This window comes from Oncorhynchus mykiss, chromosome 2 (assembly GCF_057628025.1).
Source record: "Oncorhynchus mykiss isolate SJ-2025 chromosome 2, ASM5762802v1, whole genome shotgun sequence".
Lineage (NCBI taxonomy): Eukaryota > Metazoa > Chordata > Actinopteri > Salmoniformes > Salmonidae > Oncorhynchus > Oncorhynchus mykiss.
The window spans coordinates 57,284,082-57,305,496 of NC_143023.1; the positions used below are offsets into that span (position 1 = coordinate 57,284,082).

The 21,415-nt window shown below is 42.5% G+C and overlaps 1 protein-coding gene across 5 annotated transcripts in view; it reads right to left on the reverse strand.

The window, feature by feature from the left end:
- The window catches only part of insc (INSC spindle orientation adaptor protein), an 85,758-nt gene that overhangs the window by 48,575 nt on the left and 15,768 nt on the right, over positions 1-21,415 (reverse strand). Inside the window, exon 1 of one of the 5 annotated variants that reach the window (XM_036951292.2) lies at positions 1,979-2,245. The exons of 3 other annotated variants lie outside the window; for them this stretch is intronic. The gene's annotated coding sequence lies outside the window, so the exon portion shown is untranslated. Of the gene's footprint in view, positions 1-1,978; positions 2,246-21,415 lie in introns of those variants that run through there. One more of the 5 variants, XM_090203201.1, reaches the window with a different exon arrangement.

The following is a 21,415-nucleotide window of genomic DNA, read 5'->3' on the forward strand; positions in this document are numbered from 1 at the left end:
TACTGCAGGTTCCTGTGGGTTTGAGCCTTGGGCTGCCTGGGAGTGCCTGAGTACACCGTTTCCAGGTTACTGTAGGTTCCTGTGGGTTTGAGCCTCGGCCTGCCTTGTTCATTGATTGGTCGATAATATGCAGCCGAGCGTGTGTTCTTCACCAAGTCACGACAAGGGTTCTGTTTTGGACTTGCGGTTCCTTGCGATACGTGTTCTGACATGTCAGGCTCGCAAGGTAAGTATTGTTTTTGGAACCATGAGGTCTATGGACTGTCAGTGCGCATAGCAGAGTTGCAGCAGGTTCTGATTCCCTATATGGGCTCTGACAGTTCAGGCCTCATGAGGCGCTGACAGTTCAGGCTTCTCGGGTAAGTTAAGCACATTCTTACTCCTAACCTAGGCTTGCCATAATACAGGGATTGGATACTTGACTCGAGACATTTCAGCTTTTAATTTTGAATGAATTTGTACAAATTTCAAAAAACATAATTCCACTTTGACATTATGGGGTATTGTGTGTAGACCAGTGACACGGAATCTCAATGTAATCAATTTTAAATTCAGGCTGTAACACAACAAAATGAGGAAAAAGTTAAGCAAGGGTTGTGAATACATTCTGAAGGCACTGTGGTTGCTCCGCTACAATCTAGAAGGCAGAGACAGTACAGTACCCTGCCCTGAACCTTAGATATTGCTGGCCTATGTACTGTACATACTGTATTTTATTCATGACTCATCCTATATAACTATTGCTGTACACACCTTTTCTATTCGTATACTGTCCATACTGTCTATACACACACCATTCACACAAATATATATTTATAATCCGGACTGACATTGCTCGTTATGATATGTCTTACTTTCTTGTTCTTTTTTAAAATGTTATTGTGGATTATGTGTGTATTGTTTTTGTATTGCTAGATATTGCTGTACCGTTGGAGCTAGAAACATAAGCATTTCGCTACACCTGTGATAACATCTAAAAAAACGGTGTGCTGCACACGACCAATAAACTGTGATTTGATTTGTGACTTGCACAACATGGTCCTATTAGAACACGACAAAGCTCTGACATCTAGGTATTTTACTGACTTGAAATTATAGAGCTGCTGAGGTATTTTCCTAACGTTCCTCAGAAACCATGTTTCAGTGTTATTTTCAAGGAAATCTGAGTGTCCAAATGGCTTCCTGCCCGTGCCATGGAGAATGTGGTCGACTCAGGTGCAGAAACAAAGGACACTTCTGTTTTAGCCGTGTCACATATGGGGTAGAATAACAACCGCCTAGCGGTTTGTGTGTCTAAGGGCTGCTGAGGGAAATCACTCAGGTGTGCACTTTAATTTATTGCGGCACTTGCAGTTTGTGTGTGTGGGTGTGTGTGTGTGTGTGTGTGCGCGTGTGTGATGTCTTATGTGGTATCCATCTCCAGCGTGTATTGTCAGCCCCTGCGTTGTGCATGAGATCCATCTCGCTAATTCACCACAAAATATTCAATTCCTTAACCGTATGGGGTAGCAAACCATGTGACATACATTGCACAAAAGGTTTATACTGATTACTATGGAGTAAGTCCTGAATGTCGGCCATTTAAAAACTGAGCTACCGTACAATTGACAGAGTCACTGAGACACCACACAGTCGTTGCTATTTTCCTTTATTTGGTGTAAGAGACTGTAAACAGTTCCAGACAAACATGTCATTGTCTGCAGGCCTCAATGTCTGTGGTCTTAATAATTGCAGAGTCACAGTTAGCAATACGTTTTCGGGACTTTTTCATGCTTTGTGGGGGAACATTAAGCCTGTTTCAGTCTTTACGTGAAACCACTGCCTGGATTCAGCAATTGGGTCCACAAGCCAAAAACATAAAGCAAAATACAGCCCTATAGAGCTCCTCATTAGTTTGCCAGAGGAAGTAAAATAGCATATAACAAAAGAAGAAACGGGATACTATGCAGTTTAAGAAGGAACAAAGAAGCCCACTTACCATCTAAGAAAAAGCTTTAAGTTCAGAGTGGTGCTAGACAAATTCCTCAAACCAATCCCACAGCTCTGTTTTCCCTTGGGAGAGTGGGTTCCCAGGAAGTAACTAACTAGCGCAGCCATCTGACCTCCCTGGCCTTTAAATAGACATGATATGCCCCGTATGGGCGACTAGACGGCATAGTGTCCTACCAGTCCTCTAATTGAGCTATGAGAGGAGGTTCACAGGAGGAGACTGTGGTCACAACCTCAGCTACGAGGCTGTCATCGGGAGGGGAAGGCCTGGGAAGGACGGGTAGGATGGCTGGGTGGGTGGTGGGAATATGACGGCACTTTGCTCTGCTCTGGCATTCCAGTCCCACACACAGTGGGCTGTCTCAATGTGGGCCCTGTCCTCTCAGACCCACAGGGCAGCACTAACAGAGCCTGTTCACAGCGACTGAAGCATCTAACAAAAGCTATAGGAATGCTAGCAACAAAAGATAGTTATGCTGGAACAGACTACGGTGCCATGGAACCCATAGTGATATAAACACCAGCATGGTGGGCACGGGAGGAGACGGTGTTCAAAGAAACAAACCGGTATATCAAAAATGCTGCTAGCTACACCATAGGTGACTAAGCAGATTGACAGAAAATAGTCAACGACCAAATAATCAGTGGGCTAGCTGGCACACTGAACAATCTGCCCTAGGTTTAAGAATATTGCAAAGATCAACAGGTTCTTTCCAGAATCCAAGATCCCCTCCAGCTGATATCTCAAGAGAGTCTAAAAGTAGAGCATTCCCCAGATAACGGTGGTATTTTTGGTTTGAGTTAGCTTTTTCCCAAACTAGCGGTCGCCTTATTTGAAAATGGGGTCACGAGAGAAACTGAAATAAAATGTAAAGAAATTGCGCTTGGTTCATAGAACCGGGGATATGTCAGTAATAAACAGAGCAGTTCTGTTTTCTTCCTACAAATGTGGCTCTACCTTTTGAACAGTTTAAGCTACAAAATATTATAACCCCATCACTGGAAGATCAAACTGTTTTGCTCTACAATGCCCACAAGCCGCACAGGAGTCAGAGTGGACAAAACCAGGCACTAAATCAGACTGGGGGGAAAAAGAACATCGTCAATGATAACTTTATTTTATACACAGAAGATCATACATAATTATTGCCTGATGATCTTCTGAACTTCCCGATACCTTTCTGATTGATTTCAGTCACTTCAAACCATACTTCCTTCAGTATTGAAATACTGTCAAAAGTTCTGTCAGACTGATTTGTAATAGACTGTCATAGTCCATTGGCCATTGATTACATCACTTTTTTTTACATGGTGGGGTCATGAAAAATTGTTTATCAAATTGGGGTCACGGGCCAAAACGTTTGGGAACCCCCTGAGTTAGCTTATGGTTTGCCAATGCTAACAGAGGGGGGAAACAGCTAGTTACTTACTTTAGGCCAATGGACTGCGGTAACTGCTGGTAAGTTTTAAACACATGTGTATGAAATCACTGAGCATAACTATTTAGCTATCTAACATCTATTCAAACTACAGATTCTAGGCACTCATGTTCTCCTGCACATTTATCACATCTAGGAATCTCCATCCTACACACTGCTGCCACATGACCATAAGCTTGACACCTAAAACACTGTAATGGATTCAGGACAAACACACAAGTGATAACTGACTTTATCTGTTAAAGACTCTGCATCAAAACTAAGTAGTACAGACAGTGTCTTCTCTGTTTCACCACGCTCCCCACTGGGTCTGCGTCGCACCAATTGGCGGGCGTCACAGACGCCGGGAATCTTCAACTTCAGTTGATCCTCCTCAACACCTAACGCCACCCCAGTTATCACTCCTTTTAACGGCGCCCTGCTCCGGAGAGGAAAGCAAGTCACAGTTCTTGTCCCCAGTCACGTGGTGTGGTGCACGCTCCCTCTGGAGAGCAGAAACGCAAAATATCTACACGATTCCACTTCGAGTCACTTTCACCAACCCAACATTCCCCAACCTGCTTTCCACCCAACCTGACACCACATATGGATCTGCCAGAATACAAGGATCCATTCTCTCCAAAAAAATCGAACTTCTACTGGGCCAGAATCATCTTTGTCATCATCAGGAAGAGGCTCAAACTCAGCGGTCTTCACCGCACCTGCCACCGCAGTTAATTCATCCTCACTCTCATTTACATTCAATTTCCTTCTGTTGCTCTTCCAAAAGTTCTGTGTCATCCACCACTCCATATTCACTCAATGCATGTTCCACTTTTCTCTTTTTTTTCTGTCAACCATCTTCTTCTTCATCAGATCTTCCAGAAGGCTTGTGGATTCCCACATTCCATATTTACTTCTAAAATGTTCCACGTTTCTCCTTTTTTCCTGTCCGCCATCTTAACTTTAAATAGAAACTACCACAATATATCAGAAGTCTGATTCACTGAGGACAAGTTTCACTTGTTTTGTTGAAATACTTCTCCATTCGTTGAGCAAGGGAGAACTGTGAAGCTTCATATTAAGAAAAGAAAAGCTTGGAGCTCAACTCTGGTAGAGCTGGGGTGGCAGCCCATTGAACCAAGCAGAGAACATACAGTGCATTCGAAAAGTATTCAGACCGCTTTCCTTTTCCACATTTGGTTACGTTACAGCCTTATTCTAAAATGGATTACATCATTTTTTTTCGCTCATCAATCTACACACAATACACCATAATGACAAAGCAAAAAGAGGTTTTCAGAAATGTTTGCAAATGTATTCAAAATAAAAAACAGATACCTTATTTACATAAGTATTCAGACCATTTGCTATGAGACTCGAAATTGAGCTCAGCTGCATCCTGTTTCCATTGATGATCCTTGATGTTTCTACAACTTTTTTTGAGTCCACCTGTGGTAAATTCAATTGATTGAACATGATTTGGAAAGGCACACACCTGTCTATTTAAGTTCCCACACTTGACAGTGCATGTCAGAGCAAAAACCAAGCCATGAGGTCGAAGGAGTTGTCCGTAGAACTCCGAGGCATGATTGTGTCGAGGCACAAATCTGGGTACAAAAAAAAAGGGTACAAAACATTTCTGCAGGTCCCCAAGAACACAGTGGCCTCCATCATTCTTGAAATGGAAGAAGTTTGGAACTACCAAGACTCTTCCTAGAGCTGACTGGGCCAAACTGAGCAATCGGGGGAGAAGGGCATTGGTCAGGGAGGTGACCAAGAACCTGATGGTCACTCTCCAGAGTTCCTCTGTGGAGATGGGAGAACCTTCTAGAAGGACAACCATCTCTGCAGAACTTGACCAATCAGGCCTTTATGGTAGAGTGGCCAGACAGAAGCCACTCCTCAGCAAAAGGCACATGACAGCCCGCTTGGAGTTTGCCAAAAGGCACCTATGGACTCTCAGACCATGAGAAACAAGATTTTCTGGTCTGATGAAACCAAGATTGAACTCTTTGGCCTGAATGCAAAGTGTCATGTCTGGAGGAAACCTGGTACCATCGACTACGGTGAGGCATGATGGTGGCAGCATCATAATCTGGGGATGTTTTTCAGTGGTAGGGTCTGGGAGACTAGTCAGGATCGAGGGAAAGATGAATGGAGCAAAGTACAGAGAGATCCTTGATAAAAAATACTTAAAATATGTTCAAACCCCAATTTGCACCACTTCTGTTGAAACACCCATATACTACAATTCTGTGCCTTGTCCTGACATTCTTCTCTTCCTCCTCCTATTCTCTCCTGCCCCTCTTTCTCTCTATCCCCCTCTTTATTTTCCCTCTTCTGTCCTCCCTTTCTCTTCTGCTCTGTTTATTTCCTCCCTACTTCTATCTCTCCTCCCCCATATCATCCCCTCCTCTCTCTTTCGCTCTTTCCCACATCCCCCCATCCACAAGTCTCCCTCGGAGAGAGAGAGCACACTGAGAGTTGGCCTCTACCTGACTCTGGATGACCCCCCACGCCGACCTTCCCCTCCCCTCCCTTCTCTGCCATGGAGATGGAACTCTCCGAGTAGGAGAGCCTAATTAGCCCTGACACTCCTGTATAGTGACTCACTTTGCACAGGACGCATCCTCCCTCCCTTCCCCTCCCCTCCTCCCTCGCATGTCCCCTCAGCTCCACAGCTCTTTCAACCTACAAAACAGGAAACAGCGACTTTCGATAACAGCAACTTCAACAAAAACCTGGACCCCCCCCCCCCCCCAATCACCTCTCCCAATGCATTCTCCCGCCCACTCCTTCCCAGCATTGCTCCGTGCATCTCAGCCTCTTACATCTACAACGCTCCTGAACTCTATCCGTCAGCATCCCCAGGCAGGCAGAGGCATCTCTCAGGAAGACGTCAAACGTTCTACACCTTTTTGTGTCATTAGCTGCACAGTGAGACCGCCTGTGGAAATGGTTAGTGCTATAGATCCTAAACTATAATAACTATCGTATCAACTTTGATAGCGATAAGGGGATTTTTTTAAGTGCACTTGCAAGACCATATAATAGGCACTTGGTGAAAATACAGTGCACATGAGATAATGAGGTTCTAACCCAGCGTTTCCCCAATTGGTCATGGGGACCCCAAGCACTACACAGCAGATTCAAATGATCAACTCATCATTAAGCTTTAATTATTTGAATCAGCTGGTTAGTGCTAGGGTAAAAAACTAAATGTGCACCCTTTGGGGTCCCCAGGAACGCTGTGCCAACCCTTTATATGAATTAGGTGTGCTTGCTGAAGGCAAATTATTTGTATTATCATAATTTGATTTATTCAGAAGAAAAAAAAAAGTCACCATCAGCAGCCTCGCGGCTGTGCCGCAGTCACTAGTAATACCAATACTATTACATTAACTACCACTACTACCACCACCACTACTGTCACAGTCCCCACTACTTCCACTACTAGCCCACTATAACAACTCTTGAACTGTTCGAGCTCGAGACACCAAACCAACTTTCACATGTTCAAGCTATCTGTTCGTATCGAATCAATCAATCAACCTTTCCCTCTACCTACTTTTTCAACGATAATTAGTCACCACCATTACTACGGCAGACACTATCACTACTATTTCTTATTTCAAATCTGTAAATATTTTAAAACAAGCTAGCAAGCACACCACATCTTTTTGTCTTCAGGAAATGTACTTCTCTAGTTATAAATTCTTTTCAAGTAGACCATATTTGAATGTTGTCAAATATATCATAAACCCTTAGTTGTCAGGTAAAGTTTTCAATTGAATGGAGTGTATCTCCTCGTGCACCGGAAAATCTCTGATTACGTGAAGCTAAGCTGACTGCGGGAGCTGTCAGTGCTTTCCGTGGAAGGTCCCTTACTCTGTTTGACTGCTCTGTCTGAAATGATTGAGTGGCACTTTGAAGGCTATATTATTTTGACAGGCCAACTTAAAGGCCTCATGTGGGCGATGGGAGAATTAATAAAACATGGCAGTGTTGCTATTTCAACAAAAGCCAAGTTTAGACCAACTGTAATATAAATAGGGAGACATGTTGAATGCACACAGTGGATTGTTCACTTCCTGGATTTCACATTGCACACCATTTTAATAGAAAACTGAGAAATGAAGTGTCAGAGAACTTTTCAAAATACAACTTTATTTACTTTACTGTTCTTTAGCAGGTTTATTTGACAGGGACAATGCTCATTAATCAACATTTACGTAAATGTGCCAAGGTTAGCCAGCTGTCAAATTTGAATGGTAGTCTTTGGACAGGAAGGTAAAAGTACTTCCTGTTGTTTGGAAAGAGTGATGTTTAAATATTTGTTGTTTGGTGTGTTTGAGAACCACCCTCAAAGTTATGTTTATATGAGTAGAATAGTGCAGAGCAACAACACAAGAAATCCCTGTTGCCCTTTAACCTAGCTCTTAGACCTACAGTGCATTCGGAAAGTATTCAGTCCCTTTGACTTTTTCTACATTTTGTTATTTTACAGTCTTATTATCAAATTGATTAAATTGTTATTTTTCCTGATCGATCTACACACAATACCCCATAATTACAAAGCAAAAACAGATTTTTAGAAATAAATAAAATATCACATTTCAGACCCTTTACTCAGTACTTTGTTGAAGCACCTTTGGCAGCGATTACAGCCTTGAGTCTTCTTGGGTATGGTAATCGGAATATCCAGTAGGTCATTTGATCCATTTAAGAGTAAAGCTGTAACGTAACAAAATGTGGGAGGTTACGGTGTCTGAATACTTTCCGAATGCACTGTACATATAGGTATGGATAAAGTGACTAGGCAACAGGATAGATAATAAACGGTAGTAGCAGATTATGTGATGAGTCATTTTTGTTGTTGTTGCCAAAACAGTCAATGCAGATAGTTAAATAGTTAACAGATAGCTACCCGGACTAACTATTTAGCAATCTTATGGCTTGGGGATAAAAGCTGTTCAGGATCCTGTTGGTTCCAGAAGTGGTGCTTCGGGTACCGCTTGCCGTGCAGTAGCAGAGAGAACAGTCCATGACTTGGGTGTCTGGAGTCTACTATAATAAACAGGAAGCAGCGCAGGTCCTAATCCGGGCTCTTGTCATCCCCCATCTAGACTACTGCAACTCTCTGTTGGCTGGGCTCCCTGCTTATGCCATCAAATCCCTGCAATTTACCGAGAATGCGGCAGCCTGCCTGATGTCCAACCTTCATGAGTTCTCCCATGTCACCGCTTTTCCGCACATTCAACCATCCACACATTCAACCATCCTATGACAGGAAACCTTTGATACATTTGAAAAGGTTATCATAACATGTGCTACAAAGAACGCAGTCTACCTATTTAAACACCCTTGAGGCCTGGCCTATGTGGGCAAAATACGCCGGGAACTCAAGACACGCATATCCGAACATAGGAGTAGTATCAGAAACCAAGATCCCAAAAGTCTAGTCACCATGCACTTTATGAGGTGGCAGATAGCCTAGTGGTTAGAGCATTGAGCCAGTAACCGAAAGGTTGCTAGATTGAATCCCAGAGCTGACAAGGTCAAAATCTGTTGTTCTGCTCCTGAACAAAGCACTGTTACTAGGCCGTCATTGTTCTTGTATTTGTTCTTAACTGACTTGCCTAGTTAAATAAAGGTTAAATAACTTTTTTTTTTTTTAAATGACTGCCAGACATAATGTTGCCTCATTAAAGTACATGGGTATCGAGCATGTCAAAGTCCCGAGGCGAGGAGGGGGACATCAATAGATATTCCGATTGGAAACCATGTTCGCCAAAAGGACAAAATGAGGACTTATTCTAAAATGGATTAAATAAATTATTCTCCTCAGCAATCTACACATAATACCCCATAATGACAAAGCACATTATTGCTAATTTATTACAAATAAAAACTGAAATATTACATATACATAAGTATTCTGACCCTTTACTCAGTACTTTGTTGAAGCACCTTTGGCAGCGATTACAGCATCGAGTCTTCTTGGGTAGGACGCTACAAGCTTGGCACACCTGTATTTGGGGAGTTTCTACCATTCTTCTCTGCAGATCCTCTCAAGCGCTGTCAGGTTGGATGGGGAGCGTTACTGCACAGCTATTTTCGATGTTCCATTGGGTTCAATCAATTTAATTTACCATAGGTGGACTCCAATCAAGTTGTAGAAACATCTAAAGGATGATCAATGTAAATAGGATGCACCTGAGCTCAATTGCGAGTCTAATAGCAAAGGGTCTGAATACTTATTTAAATAAGGTATTTCTGTTTATTATTTTTTATACATTTGCTAAAAAAAATTGTTACTGTTTTTCGCTTTGTCATTATGGGGTATTGTGTTTAGATTGCTGAGGATAATTTTTTAAAATCCATTTTAGAATAAGGCTGTAACGTAACAAAATGTGGAAAATGTCAAGGTTTTCTGAATACTTTCCGAAGGCACTGTATAAATTATTGTTTTTGTGCTGCCCCTTTTAACTTAAATATGTTTATACAACGGGTGGGTCTAATCCTAAATGTTCATTGGTTAAAACTGAATTCCAGCTCGTGTCTATTCCACAAGTTACCAGCCCGTGTCTATTCCACAATGATGTTAAAATTACTATTTATTCTGTTCCATCTGACTGCGCAATCCACTGTTTCATTAGCCCAGCCAAGCAATTTATAAACTAGATCTCCACTATAAAAAGCATCTAGACATTATTTCACAATTCTTTTAGACTAACGTTCAGTTTTCAACAAAGGAGATTTGCATAAACCTTGTTTTTCTCACCGACATTTGCAACATTGTTTCAATATTCAAATTCGGTCTCCAGCTGTCCCATAGTAATGAACGAGTCGGGACGAGACAGACAGGCAGGCAGCGTTTCTCAGCCAGTCGAAATCATGAATCAGCTGGCAATTTTATGGATGTACACAAAAAAATGTAAATTGAAGAAAGGTCAAACAAAACTAAGTGCAGCTAGTTTGCAGTCTTTCCATCTTCTGTTTGAAGTGATTGTGTTAGCTGTCTTGTTGGCTAGCTCCTCTGAACAACAGTGTCCTGACAAGTGAGCACATTTTCTATGCCAGGCGAAATCGCACCTCATTAGCTCATTGTTATGGATGCATCCAAATAAATGTCACTAGAAAACAGCTTAAACAAACGCAAATGCAGCTACTTTGCTGGTTTTCTGGCTGACTGTAAGTTAGCCGTAGTTGGCTAGCTAGCAAGCAAGGGATAAGAACGTTGCCAGCCAGTATGGCAATGGAACATTTAGAAAGAATGACTGGGTCGTGTCCATAGATACAGAACAAAGACTGAACGACTGGGTCGCGTCCATAGATACAGAACAATAAAGAACGAACGACAGGATCGCGTCAATAGATAGAGAACAAAAAGACTGAACGATTGGGTCTGGTCTCTGGCAACCGAACCGATAGGATGAACGACCGGCCGGCTTGGGTAGCAACCCTAGATTTGTGCCGGGACTATGTATTGTGGAAAGATGAACTAGTATGAATAAATTCATCAAAGTAACGTTTTTAATGAAAATATGTCAATCATTATTTGAATATGTTGGTAACCCATTTAAAAGTGATAATGCCCTCAAAGCTGACATTGGCAGGGTTTGCCGGCCGAACGACTTCGTCTCGGGCCTAACACCCGTGCCAATATATCCTCCAAACACCGGCCTCTCGGCCGAATTGGTGCTTGTTTTAGGTCTATAAACATGGGTGTGGTATACTTCCGGTGAAATAACCTGACAAAGATCCTTGTAGGATCGAAACTCTGTTTGTTTATTAAATAAAGGCGCGCGGTGAAGCTCATTAGGCTCCATTTCTTTTTTAACTACTTTTTTCATCCCTGCACCGCATGAAATGATGTGTGTTTGATCAAACTTGACTAATGAATTAAAACATATCATGATGTAAATAGATTTCCTAAGTTTGGAGACATGTTTTTTTTTGTATTGTTATTTTATTGGGGACAGCAATTTGCATCACTTCTATAGAATCATCCATATAGGGAAACCAAGTTTCATTGGTGAGACTGCAAGAACACAAGTGTGTGAATAGGGGAATAAGGGATGCAAAGAGAGGGAAACAGGGGAGAGAGAGAGATGAAGCATATTGGGATGTATTTTATGAAGTAAGGTATATGAGCCCCTTTCTGCCTAACTTAAGTGGCCCATTACGGAATGAAAGAGAGAAAAGGAGCCTGCTATCAGAGAAGAGAAAGATGGATGTCTGACATATTAAGTGTGCGTGTTATCCCCAGCTGACAGGTGGCACTAAGTATGAACTTTACTCTTATCACTCTTTTCATATCCCTCTCCTCTCTCACACATCGCTCACTTCGCATGTATTGTACGTATCACGATTGTTTCATCAACTTGGTCTCATTTGTATTTGTATTTATTAAGGATCCCCATTCCCCCTGGGGTCCAGCAACAAACATTAAGACAGTTACAGTATATAGAGTTTAAAATATTACATGATACTACATTTCCTAACACTTTACCCAATACCTTTAGTGTATTCCCTCAGGTCACTAATCCACTATCACATATTTACAATACAACATCCATCTGTACATGTGTGTAGAGAGCGTGTCTTATGTGAATGTGTCTGTGCCTGTGTTTCTCTTCACAGTACCCGCTGTTCCATAAGGTGTATCTTAATCTGTTTTTTTTTAAAATCCGATTCTACTGCTACAGTTACTTGATGTGGAATAGAGATCCATGTAGCCACCCCTCTATGTAGTACTGTGCGCCTCCCACAGTCTGTTCTTGACTTGGGGATTGTGAAGAGACCTCCGGTGACATGTCTTGTAGGGTATGCATGGGTGTCTGAGCTGTGTGCTAGCAGTTTAAGCAGACAGCTCTGTGCTTTCAGCATGTCAATACTTCTTACAAAAACAAGTAGTGGTGAATTCATTCTCTCCTCCACTTTGGGCCATGAGAGGTTTACATGCATATTATTAATGTTAGCTCTCCGTGTACATTTAAGGGACAGCCGTGCTGACTTATTCTGAGCCAATTGTAATTTTCCAAGGTCCCTCTTTGTGGAACCTGACCACACAAGTGAACAGAAAATAAAGCCTGTAGGACCTGTCTTGTTGATAGTGTTGTTAAAAAGGCATATCAGCACTTTATTATGGACAGACATCTCCCCATCTTTGTTACTGTTGTATCAACATGTTCTGACCATGACAGTTTACAATCCAGAAATAATCCAAGTAGTAGTCACCTCAACTTGCTAAATTGACACATTATTTATTATAAGATGTAGTTGAGGTGTAGGGTTCAGTGAATTATTTGTCCCAAATACAATGCTTATACAAAATACAAGGTTTTTTTTTATATTTAGGACTAAAATATTCCTTGCCACCCATTCTAAAACTAACTGTAGCTCTTTGTTAAGTGTTGCAGTGATTTTACTTGCTGAAGTAGCTGACGCCTATAGTGTTGAGTCATTAGTAAAGATTGAAAAATGTAAGGGGCCCAGACAGCTTCCCTGGGAAATGTCTGATTCTACCTGGATTATGTTGGAGTGGCTTCCATTAAATAACACCCTTTATGTTCTGTTAGACAGGTAACTCTTTATCCACAATATAGCAGAGGGTGTAAGCCCATAACATATCCTTCTTTCCATCAGCAGACTATGATCAATAATGTCAAAAGCCCCACTGAAGTCTAAGAATATAAACTCAGCAAAAAAAGAATTGTCCTCTCACTGTCAACTGCGTTTATTTTCAGCATATTTAAAATGTGTAAATATTTGTATGAACATAACAAGATTCAACAACTGAGACATAAACTGAACAAGTTCCAGAAATTGAATAATGTGTCCCTGAACCAAATAATGTGTCCAATTCAAAAGTAACAGTCATTATCAGGTGTGGCCACCAGCTGCATTAAGTACTGCAGTGCATCTCCTCCTCATGGACTGCACCAGATTTGCCAATTCTTGCTGTGAAATGTTATTCCACTTTTCCACCAAGGCATCTGCAAGTTCACTGACATTTCTGGGGGGAATGGCCCTAGCCCTCACCCTCCGAACCAACAGGTCCCAGACGTGCTCAATGGAATTGAGATCTGGGCTCTTCGCTGGCCATGGCAGAACGCTGACATTCCTCTCTTGCAGGAAATCACGCACAGAATGAGCAGCATGGCTCGTGGCATTGTCATGCTGGAGGGTCATGTCAGGATGAGCCTGCAGGAAGGGTACCACATGAGGGAGGAGAATGTCTTCCCTGTAATGCACAGCGTTGAGATTGCCTGCAATGACAACAAGCTCAGTCCGATGATGCTGTGACCCTCAGTACAGCCTCTCTCAGCCAATTGCGGACAGTCTGAGCACTGATGGAGGGATTGAGCATTCCTGGTGTAACTCGGGCAGTTGTTGTTGCCAACCTCTCCCACAGGTGTGATTACAAGTGGTCTGCCACTGCGAGGACGATCAGCTGTCTGTAATGTCTCCCTGTAGCGCTGTATTAGGCGTCTCACAGTACGGACATTGCAATTTATTGCCCTGGCCACATCTGCAGTCCTCGTGCCTCCTTGCAGCATGCCTAAGGCACGTTCACGCAGATGAGCAGGGACCCTGGGCATCTTTCTTTTGGTGTTTTTCAGAGTCAGTAGACAGGCCTCTTTAGTGTCATAAGTTTTCATAACTGTGACCTTAATTGCCTATCGTCCGTAAGCTGTTAGTGTCTTAATCCACAGGTGCATGTTCATTAATTGTTTATGGTTCATTGAACTGGCATGGGAAACAGTGTTTAAACCCTTGACAATGAAAATCTGTGAAGTTATTTGGATTTTTACAACTTATCTTTGAAAGACAGGGTTCTGAAAAAGGGCCATTTCTTTTTTTGCTGAGTTTAGCTCCTACAATCTTTTTATCATCACTTTCTCAAAGCCAATTGTCAGTAATTTGTGTAAGTGCAGTGCTTGTTGAATGTCTTTCCCTATACGTGTGCTGAAAGTATCTTGTCAATTTGTTTACAGTAAATAGCGTTGTATCTGGTCAAACACAAAAAAAAATCAAAAGTTTACTAAAGGTTGTTAACAGGCTGATTGGGCGGCTATTTGAGTCTTTAAAGGAGGCTTTACTATTCTTGGGTATTGGCATTACTTTTGCTTCCCTCCAGGCCTGAGGCCACACATTTTCTAATAGGCTTAGTTTGAAGATATAACAAATATGAGTTATTATCCTCAGTAATTTGCCATCCAAGTTGTCAGACCCCGGTGGCTTGTTCATTGTTGATAGACAACAATCATTTTTTCACTTCTTCCACACTCACTTTACGTAATTCAAGCTTTCAAACTTCTCTTTCATAATTGTATCAGTTATACTTGGATGTGTAGTGTCAGCGTTTGTTGCTGGCATGCCATGCCTAAATGTGCTAATCTTGCCAATGAAAATGGCAGTGATTTTTGATGGAGCTGAGTTAGCCTTTTTGCCCAAAATTTCATTTAGGGTGCTCCAAAGTTTTTTATTATCATTCTTATATAATTTATCTTTGTTTCATAGTGTAGTTTTTTATTCAGTTTAGTCAAATGATTTCTCACTTTGCAGTATGTTTGCCAATCGGTTGTGCAGCCAGACTTATTTGTCATTTTTTTTGCCTCATCCCTCTCAACCATTCCATTTTTAAATTCCTCATCAATCCACTGCATACAAATGCTGTAGGATCAGCAGAGGACATACATTAGGTTACTTACATTGTGTCTTCCAACGCCCCTGGGATAATGTACATTTGCTGAAGCATTCAGCGACACAATGGTTGGGATTAACTGAGCTGGGCTTGGGTCATTGATACGTCATTGTCTCAACGCAGCCTTATAAATGCTGTGGAAGGATCCAGGAACCCAAACGATTTGGGTGAATCGCTTTGGTTCCAGAAGGTATCAAAATTGTCAATATATTTTATACCCACAGAGCTGCAACAGTCTGGTAGCCAGTTATGGAGGGATAAAAGTCTGCTGAAACGTTCAATGCCATGATTTAGGGATGGCACAGGGCCAGATATTATGCGCCATTTGTTGGTGTCAAGCAGAGACCCAATCAGTTCTTTCAAATCCATCTTCAGATGTTCTGAGCTGCTCTTTATAATGTCATTGAATCCCACATGCAATATGACAGACTCAATTTCCCGATGCAGGTTTAAAATGTTTGGGTGCAGCTTATTGATGGCTTATACTCGTGCTCCTGGATATCACAAGGTTTTTCTCCAGGGACTGAGACATTTCTCACCATAGAACTGTCCAATAACAACAAGAAGGGGATGGAGAAATCCGCCCATTCCTAACCCTCACACAATTCGTTGAACCTTTCACGGGCCCATGAGAAGTAGGATAGCATACAACCGTTGCTTCTGGCAATAGGTCCAGACCTCCCACAGTAAACAGTGCCCCGCCAGATCCAGAAAGAGGAAGAGGAGACAAATTCGATGACGAAGCCACTGCTGGAGTCAGTGTAGTTGGAGTCATCACAGCTGTCGCAGACACAGGCAGTCCCAGCGATGAAGGCACAGGTAGATCAGGCACCAGTGCAGCGAAGCTATTCCTTATGTCAATCTGATCCGAACCTCTTGCAGCCAATCCAGTCCGCTTAGCAGCATGCCGCTGCCTTCAGTTTCCACGACTTGTGACATGGGACCAGTGCTGATTGGAACAATCTTCTTGCTGTTCTCCATCTACTCCTCTACAAGATGGAGGAGGAGAAGCAGATGGAGGTGACTTCCTTGGTAGGCAAGTTCCAGGGAGCACAGGCCGTTTGGAGAGGGACAGATGGCGAGGCGGGGAAACATCCATCAGGCCCGAGCGGCGTCCAGCCACAGGAGTTGAGACTGGGAAAGTTCCAATTTGTGTTTCCCCCATAAGTTCGCACAAAACTGAGATTTGCTTGCTAAGCATAGCCACCTCATTCCTGTAATTCTCCGCTAACAAACAATTTCCACATTGGAACTCCGGATTGTCAATATTGTCCCAGACAAGAGCGTAATAAACACAGCTTCTACAGCGCTGGAAACGTTTGTTAGCTATTCCAGGCGAAGGGGGCTCCATTGAAACCTAGCTAGCTGGCTAGTTGGTAGCAGGTGTTGACAAACACTTATGAACAAAATGAAAATAAAACAAAATAAAACTTAGGAAAAAACAGCAACAGGTCGAGGCGCAGGAGGTATCCGAGTTAGCTACATTTATTGTTTCCTAGTGAATACATGCATTCCTTGTCTGACTTGACATGGATGCATCTGATGTCCCATGTTTGTCTCACTCTGGAACAGTCTCTCTTTACCTGCATAATCCTGTCTCTCCATATTAAAAAAATATATATATGTATTTGAAGGAATTTTCAGATTGTATTGAACAGGTAGAGAGGTTGACAGATAGCGAGAAGTTGTGTCAAACGGCAATAGGCCGGATTTGAACCTATGCCGACACTGTAGACGTGACGGAGGCTGCAGCATACTGCTAGACCAGACAGGTCACTTTCCTTCACTGCCCTGAATAGCTTTCTCTTTTGCAACAAAGGGAAATCAGGGTTTTCTGGCCTTTCGATTGTGACAATTTTGAAACTGTCACACACACACATAGAAAACACAATCTTCGCACACCGCACAAAAGTTCTAGTTCCACTTCTGGCTACACACAAAAGATCTGTAAAAACACACCGTAATGAGGCTTTGGAGAGAGTCCCGCAGATTTGGTTTTCTCTTGTATGCCACAATAATTCCTAATTGCCCTCTGGAGCCTTGTTAGTCACCAGTTTGGGAGAGGACAACTCAACGCTCCAGTCAGAGATTGATTTGACTAAATAAGAGGACATCCTTGTATGGCCAAGTCAGGCCGACAGTGGTCTACCAAAAACCATGTGAAGTATTTGGCCCCCGGAGAATCATTTCCGAAGGCATCGTATCAGAGGACCAGTGGTCTGCTGCCTATAGTGGTCTGCTCTCTCCCTAAGATCTCATAGCAACCTGCTCTCCTTATGTAACGCAGAGAATGAGATCAGCCTGGGTCAGGTTACATAGACACGCTTGTGCACACACACACAGACATAGACACAGACACAAATGCATAAACACACACACACACACACACACACACACACAGACATAGACACAGACACAAATGCATACACACACACACACACACACACACACACACACACACACAGACAACCATACAAAGGCACATAAACACAAGTGTGCTCTGAGGTCAGCTGCTCTGTTAAACGTCACGCTAACAAGCATAGACAGATACGCTACAAATGATGGAACCTCTGCTTCAAAGTGAGTGTAATCGCAAAGTGTTTCCCAACCATCTCATCTGCTTGGACACCAAGAGCCAACGATTCACCCTTTTTTTCCAAATACATCTCGGGCCTGTAAATATCCCAATAGCTTTACCACAAGGCTGCTCAAACAAACACACTGTCATTTTAATACTTAACGGTCAATAATAAATAAATAAATCGACTTAAAAAAATAGTGGATGATGTAATTGCCATACCTTCTGAAAGATGACCGGCAAGCCAAGAGAAATATCCGAGTGCATTCTAAGATCCCCCGTCCATCAAAAATAGTGGGCTAAATACATTAAACGCGAGAGAGAAGCCGCGCCACAGCCTAACACACAGCTAATAGAGGCCCTGAATGGCTCTAAGCAGCAGGGAGACTACGAAAGTCGAAATCTGCTTCCCAAATGGCACCCTATTCCCTATATGGTGCACTACTTTTGACCAGGGCCCATTGGGCTCTGTCCAAAAGTAGAGCACTATTGTTGGCAATAGTGTGCCATTTGAGACACACTCTTAAGCTGCAAATGAATCCTGAGCCTCGGTCCAATGGAGGAGATTGTTGCTGTACCTGACACCGAGTAACGGAGGGGAGGAAAAACACAAGGAGCTTCTTATTAATAATGAATGGGGTAGAGAGAGATCAAACGAGACCACATAACACAACACAGGTGACAGAGTCCTGTAATACGGTCATTATTGGAGACCAGTTATCACATGGTCAGGTAGTGGGGTAGGGCACTATTAGAAAAAAGGGTTTAAGCAATTATTATGAGCCATCCTCCCTTCTGCAGCCTCCACTGGTTCCAAAAGGGTTCTTCGGTTGTCCCCATAGGAGAACCCTTTTTGGGTTTTGAGGAAAACCCTCTGTGGAGAGGATTCGACATGGAACACACATAAATTCTACCTGGAACCAAAAATGGTTCTCCAAAAGGTTCATCTATAGGGACAGCCAAAGAACCCTTTTAGGTTGTAGATGGCACCTTTTTTTACTAAGAGTGTATAGTCAACTTGACACATGCTGGTATTATGGGCATGAAGACATCACCTGATGAATAAGATAAGATGGCTTTGAACTGAAAATGTGGCCAGGTAACAGCATTGACACATTTGTACTGAGCATTTAGCCAGGTAACGGTACTGACACCATTTGAGACCGCCTGAATTCACAGGCATTGATGAAACAATGGCCACATCACGGAAAAAAATCTGCCACTAATACGCCACAGCGTAATATTTCTGGTAAGGTTTTATGAGATTGGTGTATTCGTCTCCCATGGCAAGAAAGAGATCAAACCAAAAGGTCCTTTGAAGTAAATTGTCATCCATCGCAGATAACACCATTTTGGTTCAATCTTCTACTGTAAATCTCTTCCCAATGCCTTTGGAGTTGCCGCTACACTGCTCCCCAGGTAGATTGAGTGCCTTTGCAATAGCTTTGCCACAGTTTGCTGCCTGTGAGAACGGCAGACTTACAAAACACAGGAGTCAAGAGCAATCAATCCATAGGCCAGATTTACTGTACAACCCGCTGTCCATCCATCCATCCCCATCCACTGACACCTGCCATGTAGATAATGCCCCTCATATCCCATGCCCAAACCATACATTTGTACTGTGTGGGTACTGTGTTGGGTTCCTCATTGGGTGTGGAATCAATCCTACATTAAAGGGATACACAGAAAGCTTGAGGGCATGAAAGTGAAAGAAGGGGAGGAGGAGAGGGAGGGGAAAGGGCGGGGCAGTACGATCCTTTGCAACTCGGAAATTATTCTCCGGGGCCCAGCTGGTTGACATTAGAGGAGGGGGGTGAATTGTGTGTGTAGGTGGAGAGGGGGGCAAGTCCTATGCCCAGTCCCTACTCGTGCCAATAAACACAGGCATCACTTCAGAGCCAAGGTAGAATTCAGTATTTTTTTGTTTTTTTTGTGTGTTATTCCACCACACAATCAAAAGCCCACGGTAAATGGGGCACGCATTGGGTCAATGAGATAAGTAAATTTAGTCTGAAAATTCACTGGGCATGTACAAAACCCTTGGCACATAACCGCTAAGCACACACGCCACTTCAAAAACACCTCTGGTGTTTCAAATGAAACGTGTGCGTGTGTGTGTAGAGGTCACACACTCAGTCTTGTCTCGTTTGATGTGAACAGGCACATTCCCAGAAGGTAAGGTACAGGCGGAGATCATGGGAAACACACTTCTTCATTCGCTACCATTGCTAAAGGACAGACCAGCTTGTAAAGGAAGCCGCGAGGGAGCACAAGTGAGAGGCCACAGAAACTAGAGGGGAGAATGAGGAGGCCTGCATCCCATATGTCACCCTATTCCCGTTATAGTGAACTACTTTTGAATAGAGCCCTATGGTCCCTGTTCCAAAGTAGTGCACTATATAGGGAATAGTGTTCCATTTGCGATGCAGGTGAGAAGTCTCCTCTCAAGACTCCCTGAGGAACCCTCCACTGCATCAACACTCGCTGTAAGGAGGAGATAGATAGACATGACCCTTATATGTACTGCACACACACAATGGATTTCTATGTTCACCCACTCACTCAACTGAAAAGTTCCCCTACTCCATCTCCCAATAGTCCAATACAAAAGACCTTCCAGCTCATAGACCTCTTCCACCTTTCCAATCAGAGCTTAGAGAGAGGGGGGGGGGCGTTTAGAGACAGGCAGTGGAGGTAGAAAGGGAGAGAGGGGGAAACAAAGGAGGTAGGGAGAGAAGGGGAAACAAAGGAGGTAGGGAGAGAAGGGGAAACAAAGGAGGTAGAAACAGAAGGGGAAAGACAAGAGGTACAGAAAGAGGCAGGCGAGGTAGCTAGAGAGGGGGGTGGGCAGAGGAGTAACATACTGTAGGAGGAATCTCCCCACTGGGCAAACACTGGTTGAATCAATGTTGTTTCAACTTAATTTGACAAAGTATTGTGACGTGGAATCAACATGGAAAATACATTGTATTTTTTTTTAAGTCACCAACTACAGTAGTACTGTTTTTTTCTCATTTCAACCAGCGTTGTAAACATTGAAATAAGGGTAAAACTTCAACTTAAATATATTGACTTCACATTACTAATTTGTTGTTAAAATAATCATCAGAACTATGTATATGTTGAAAGTGCGTTAAAAATTCCACGTACAAATGTAAAAAAAACATTTTCATATTTTTCATCCTATATTCTGTCGTGACTTGACTATCATTAATGTGATGACTGCTATTTATCGAATAATTAACTACTACATTTAATTATTACTCGATTCAATTGATCATGTAACAATTAACTCATTTGGAATTTGGGGCACCACGGGAAAAGATATTTCCAGAGTTACTATCTCCCGACTTAAACTCTAAAGATTCATAAATATCTCTTACATCAATGACAGTCAATTATTTATTATTACCTCATCAGTCTCATTCTGATTGTCGCAATATCCCTGGATCCACAAGAACCCTAGCCCTTTTGAATATTCAGTACTACACCAATTTATTTATTTATTAACTACCTAAATAATAAAGTTTTTTACAATCGCTTAGACACTAAAAGTGGTACTTGAGGCACACTTAGTGAAACCATTAACTAATTATCTAATCTTCAGACCAAGTCCGCAAAACTGCAAGCACATTATCGGCTTTACACTCAGTTTGCAATTGTAAAACACACTTTTTGCAAAACACTAAACACAGTTCATTAGACATATCA